The following is a 6383-nucleotide window of genomic DNA, read 5'->3' as shown; positions in this document are numbered from 1 at the left end:
GGAAAGATGGGGGATGTGAGAGAGGGCCGGGCGGGGGGCAAGAACCGGAGGAAAGATGGGGGATGTGAGAGAGGGGCGGGCGGGGGCAAGAACCGGAGGAAAGATGGGGGATGTGAGAGAGGGGCGGGGGGGCAGGAACCGGAGGAAAGATGGGGGATGTGAGAGAGGGCCGCGGAGGGGGGCAAGAACCGGAGGAAAGATGGGGGATGTGAGAGAGGGGCGGGCGGGGGCAAGAACCGGAGGAAAGATGGGGGATGTGAGAGAGGGCCGCGGAGGGGCAGGAACCGGAGGAAAGATGGGGGATGTGAGAGAGGGCCGCGGAGGGGCAAGAAACGGAGGAAAGATGGGGGATGTGAGAGAGGGGCGGGCGGGGGCAAGAACCGGAGGAAAGATGGGGGATGTGAGAGAGGGGCGGGCGGGGGCAAGAACCGGAGGAAAGATGGGGGATGTGAGAGAGGGGCGGGGGGGCAGGAACCGGAGGAAAGATGGGGGATGTGAGAGAGGGCCGGGGGGGCAGGAACCGGAGGAAAGATGGGGCATGTGAGAGAGGGCCGCGGAGGGGCAGGAACCGGAGGAAAGATGGGGGATGTGAGAGAGGGCCGGGGGCAAGAACCGGAGGAAAGATGGGGGATGTGAGAGAGGGCCGCGGAGGGGGGCAAGAACCAGAGGAGAGATGGGGAATGTGAGAGAGGGGCGGGGGGGCAGGAACCGGAGGAAAGATGGGAGATGTGGGAGAGGGCCGCGGAGGGGGGCAAGAACCGGAGGAAAGATGGGGGATGTGAGAGAGGGCCGGGCGGGGGGCAAGAACCGGAGGAAAGATGGGGGATGTGAGAGAGGGCCGGGCGGGGGGCAAGAACCGGAGGAAAGATGGGGGATGTGAGAGAGGGCCACGGAGGGGGGCAAGAACCGGAGGAAAGATGGGGGATGTGAGAGAGGGCCGCGGAGGGGGGCAAGAACCGGAGGAAAGATGGGGGATGTGAGAGAGGGCCGGGCGGGGGGCAAGAACCGAAGGAAAGATGGGGGATGTGAGAGAGGGCCGCGGAGGGGGGCAAGAACCGGAGGAAAGATGGGGGATGTGAGAGAGGGCCGCGGAGGGGGGCAAGAACCGGAGGAAAGATGGGGGATGTGAGAGAGGGCCGGGGCGGGGGCAAGAACTGGAGGAAAGATGGGGGATGTGAGAGAGGGCCGGGGGCAAGAACCGGAGGAAAGATGGGGGATGTGAGAGAGGGCCAGGGCGGGGGCAAGAACCGGAGGAAAGATGGGGGATGTGAGAGAGGGCCGCGGAGGGGGGCAAGAACCGGAGGAAAGATGGGGGATGTGAGAGAGGGCCGGGCGGGGGGCAAGAACCGGAGGAAAGATGGGGGATGTGAGAGAGGGCCGGGGCGGGGGAAAGAACCGGAGGAAAGATGGGGGATGTGAGAGAGGGCCGGGGCGGGGGCAAGAACCGGAGGAAAGATGGGGGATGTGAGAGAGGGCCAGGGCGGGGGCAAGAACCGGAGGAAAGATGGGGGATGTGAGAGAGGGCCGCGGAGGGGGGCAAGAACCGGAGGAAAGATGGGGGATGTGAGAGACGGCCGGGCGGGGGGCAAGAACCGGAGGAAAGATGGGGGATGTGAGAGAGGGGCGGGCGGGGGCAAGAACCGGAGGAAAGATGGGGGATGTGAGAGAGGGCCGGGGGCAAGAACCGGAGGAAAGATGGGAGATGTGAGAGAGGGCCGGGGCGGGGGCAAGAACTGGAGGAAAGATGGGGGATGTGAGAGAGGGCCGGGGCGGGGGAAAGAACCGGAGGAAAGATGGGAGATGTGAGAGAGGGGCGGGCGGGGGCAAGAACCGGAGGAAAGATGGGGGATGTGAGAGAGGGCCGGGGCGGGGGCAAGAACCGGAGGAAAGATGGGAGATGTGGGAGAGGGCCGCGGAGGGGCAAGAACCGGAGGAAAGATGGGGGATGTGAGAGAGGGCCGGGGCGGGGGCAAGAACCGGAGGAAAGATGGGGGATGTGAGAGAGGGCCGGGGCGGGGGCAAGAACCGGAGGAAAGATGGGGGATGTGAGAGAGGGGCGGGGGCAAGAACCGGAGGAAAGATGGGGGATGTGAGAGAGGGCCGGGGCGGGGGCAAGAACCAGAGGAGAGATGGGGGATGTGAGAGAGGGCCGGGGCGGGGGGCAAGAACCGGAGGAAAGATGAAGGATGTGAGAGAGGGCCAGGGCGGGGGCAAGAACCGGAGGAAAGATGGGGGATGTGAGAGAGGGCCGGGCGGGGGCAAAACCAGAGGAAAGATGGGGGATGTGGGTATGTGAGAGAGGGCCGGGGCGGGGGCAAGAACCGGAGGAAAGATGGGGGATGTGAGAGAGGGCCGGGGTGGGGGCAAGAACCGGAGGAAAGATGGGGGATGTGAGAGAGGGCCGGGGTGGGGGCAGGAACCGGAGGAAAGATGGGGGATGTGAGAGAGGGCCGGGGCGGGGGCAAGAACCAGAGGAGAGATGGGGGATGTGAGAGAGGGCCGGGCGGGGGGCAAGAACCGGAGGAAAGATGGGGGATGTGAGAGAGGGCCGGGGCGGGGGCAAGAACCGGAGGAAAGATGGGGGATGTGAGAGAGGGCCGGGGCGGGGGGCAAGAACCGGAGGAAAGATGGGGGATGTGAGACCGAGAGAGAGGGTCAGGGCGGGAGGCAAGTGGGGGATATGAGGATGGAAGGCAGAGAGAGAGGGGGTCAGGGCAGGGGGTAAGATGAGGAATGTGTGTGAAGTGTCTGAATCTTGAAGAAATTCTCGTACTTACGTTTAGATAAAGCTGTGTTATCTGAGCGTCTTTTGCCTTTAGTCTCGGAGGGAGCCCTGTGTGGTAGTACACGTCCCAGGCCTCTGTCTCTGGGTAGAACTAACTAGTGAAAGTTTTCCCATGTAGTCAAGTATTGTCAGTAGAGAGCAGCTAACTTGCAATCTGAGCTTTACTGTGGATCAGTTCCTCTTCCTTTCTTTTTAGGGGGTGACTGTCCGGCAGTTAAGATACTCGGTGTAGGCAAGGGATGCTCCTTTGTCCAGTGTCTAGGTTCAGCAGTGCATATCTGCTGTTGTCTCTCTTTGGGACTACACAGCTATGGAATAACCTTTTGGTAGTGCAAATGTTATCCCTCCTATACAATCACAGCAGCTTCACTATGGTAGTCTCTCTGTAGCGGTAGATTCAGCATAAAGTCTTATAGCTGGCCCAGAGCAAAGTCTCTAGAGGTGACTATGGATGGATTCACCACTCCTGTACTTTGAGGGATAAACTTTAAAATGAATACTTTGCTGTAAAGACCTTTGTGTGCTGTGATGCCCAATAGCTGGGCACAGGGCGGTAAGGTTTGGGGCATGGAAGTCATGTAGCTCTGGCCCGACACCCACAAGGAGTCCTGTAGTTGCAGGAGGCCACTTCTTCCTTTCTCCTCCCCTCTGATTATAGAATATGCAAAAGAGGAGCCCGCGGAGCCTCATTTAAGAGTCTCAAAACCCAGGACTGGCCAGATATCCCTCCGGGAAGGACCCAACCAGGGGGCGGCTCCTGTAGGGAAACCACCAAATCCACCATATTAAGTGGCCCTATAAGTCAATGTAATGACAAGGGATAAACCAAGGCTAGGTAACCATCCACAGACAGCTGTTTCCGGGTGTTGCCCCTCATCAGTGTGGAGCAGGATTCTGGCTAGGTGGGAGCAATGCCTAATAGAGCCATAAGAGAAACAGATCACTGATCTCAGGGAGACCAACCAAATGACAACACTGCCGGCTGCTAGTGAAAGCGCTCAATGCAGTGAAGTCCTAGGTGCATTGCCCCCTGGGAAACATGAGTATGCAAAAGAAAAGCCTGTGGAGCCTCAAAGAGTCTCGAAACAGGACTAGCCAGATATCCCTCCGGGAAGGACCCAGCCAGTGGCGTAGCTATAGGGGTCGCAGCGGTCGCACCTCTGGGGGCATTATTAGTTCATGGGGGCACCTCTGGGGGCATTATTAGTTCATGGGGTCACCTCTGGTGGCATTATTAGTTCATGGGGGCACCTCTGGGGGCATTATTAGTTCATGGGGGCACCTCTGGGGCATTATTAGTTCATGGGGGCACCTCTGGGGCATTATTAGTTCATGGGGGCACCTCTGGGGGCATTATTAGTTCATGGGGGCACCTCTGGGGGCATTATTAGTTCATGGGGGCACCTCTGGGGCATTATTAGTTCATGGGGGCACCTCTGGGGGCATTATTAGTATATGGGGGCATTATTAGTTCATGGGGGCACCTCTGGGGGCATTATTAGTTCATGGGGGCACCTCTGGGGGCATTATTAGTTCATGGGGGCATCTCTGGGGGCATTATTAGCTCATGGGGGCACAGCAGGGAATCCTTCATACAGGAGGCACAGCAGGGGATCCTACATACAGGGGGCACAGCAGGGGATCCTACATACAGGGGGCACAGCAGGGGATCCCACATACAGGGGGCACAGCAGGGGATCCTACATACAGGGGGCACAGCAGGGGATCCTACATACAGGGGGCACAGCAGGGGATCCCACATACAGGAGGCACAGCAGGGGATCCCACATACAGGAGGCACAGCAGGGGATCCTACATACAGGGGGCACAGCAGGGGATCCTACATACAGGGGGCACAGCAGGGGATCCTACATACAGGGGGCACAGCAGGGGATCCCACATACAGGAGGCACAGCAGGGGATCCTACATACAGGGGGCACAGCAGGGGATCCTACATACAGGGGGCACAGCAGGGGATCCTACATACAGGGGGCACAGCAGGGGATCCCACATACAGGGGGCACAGCAGGGGATCCTACATACAGGGGGCACAGCAGGGGATCCTACATACAGGGGGCACAGCAGGGGATCCTACATACAGGGGGCACAGCAGGGGATCCCACATACAGAAGGCACAGCAGGGGATCCTACATACAGGGGGCACAGCAGGGGATCCTACATACAGGGGGCACAGCAGGGGATCCTACATACAGGGGGCACAGCAGGGGATCCTACATACAGAGGGCACAGCAGGGGATCCCACATACAGGGGGCACAGCAGGGGATCCTACATACAGGGGGCACAGCAGGGGATCCTACATACAGGGGGCACAGCAGGGGATCCTACATACAGGGGGCACAGCAGGGGATCCCACATACAGGAGGCACAGCAGGGGATCCTACATACAGGGGGCACAGCAGGGGATCCTACATACAGGGGGCACAGCAGGGGATCCCACATACAGGGGGCACAGCAGGGGATCCCACATACAGGGGGCACAGCAGGGGATCCCACATACCGGGGGCACAGCAGGGGATCCCACATACAGGGGGCACAGCAGGGGATCCTACATACAGGGGGCACAGCAGGGGATCCCACATACAGGGGGCACAGCAGGGGATCCTACATACAGGGGGCACAGCAGGGGATCCTACATACAGGGGGCACAGCAGGGGATCCTACATACAGGGGGCACAGCAGAGGATCCTACATACAGGGGGCACAGCAGGGGATCCTACATACAGGGGGCACAGCAGGGGATCCTACATACAGGGGGCACAGCAGGGGATCCTACATACAGGGGGCACAGCAGGGGATCCTACATACAGGGGGCACAGCAGGGGATCCTTCATACAGGAGGCACAGCAGGGGATCCTACATACAGGGGGCACAGCAGGGGATCCTACATACAGGGGGCACAGCAGGGGATCCTTCATACAGGAGGCACAGCAGGGGATCCTACATACAGGGGGCACAGCAGGGGATCCTACATACAGGGGGCACAGCAGGGGATCCTACATACAGGGGGCACAGCAGGGGATCCCACATACAGGGGGCATCCCACACAGCGCAGTTACTTTGGGAGCCGACAGGAGGGAGGAAGGAAAGGAAGTTGCTAGAAATGTGCGGAGCCTAAATTGTTTGTCTCGCAGGTTCTGAAAAGATGAAACATATCTGGAGGGAATCATCCTGGAGGTCTGGGCCGGATGGAGAGGAAAAGGGAAAGTGACGCCTCAGATCAAAGAAGACGTCACCTGTCAGTCACTGTATGACGGTTTTCTTATTTTGTAGAACATCATTTAGTAGGGGCGCCCCGAGGTGACAGCTACTACATTATCTGTCCTCAGAGATATCACTGTGTTATCTGTGGTGTTACATAGGACTGCAGGTGACATCTACATTATCTGTACTCAGAGATATCACTGTGTTATCTGTGCTGTTACATAGGACTGCAGGTGACATCTACATTATCTGTACTCAGAGATATAACTGCGTTATCTATGGTGTTACATAGGACTGCAGGTGACTACTACATTATCTGTACTCAGAGATATCACTGTGTTATCTGTGGTGTTACATAGGACTGCAGGTGATAT

Source organism: Dendropsophus ebraccatus, chromosome 14, assembly GCF_027789765.1.
Source record: "Dendropsophus ebraccatus isolate aDenEbr1 chromosome 14, aDenEbr1.pat, whole genome shotgun sequence".
Classification (NCBI taxonomy): domain Eukaryota; kingdom Metazoa; phylum Chordata; class Amphibia; order Anura; family Hylidae; genus Dendropsophus; species Dendropsophus ebraccatus.
The sequence above is the reverse complement of the archived record's forward strand: the minus strand, read 5'-3'. Positions refer to the sequence as shown.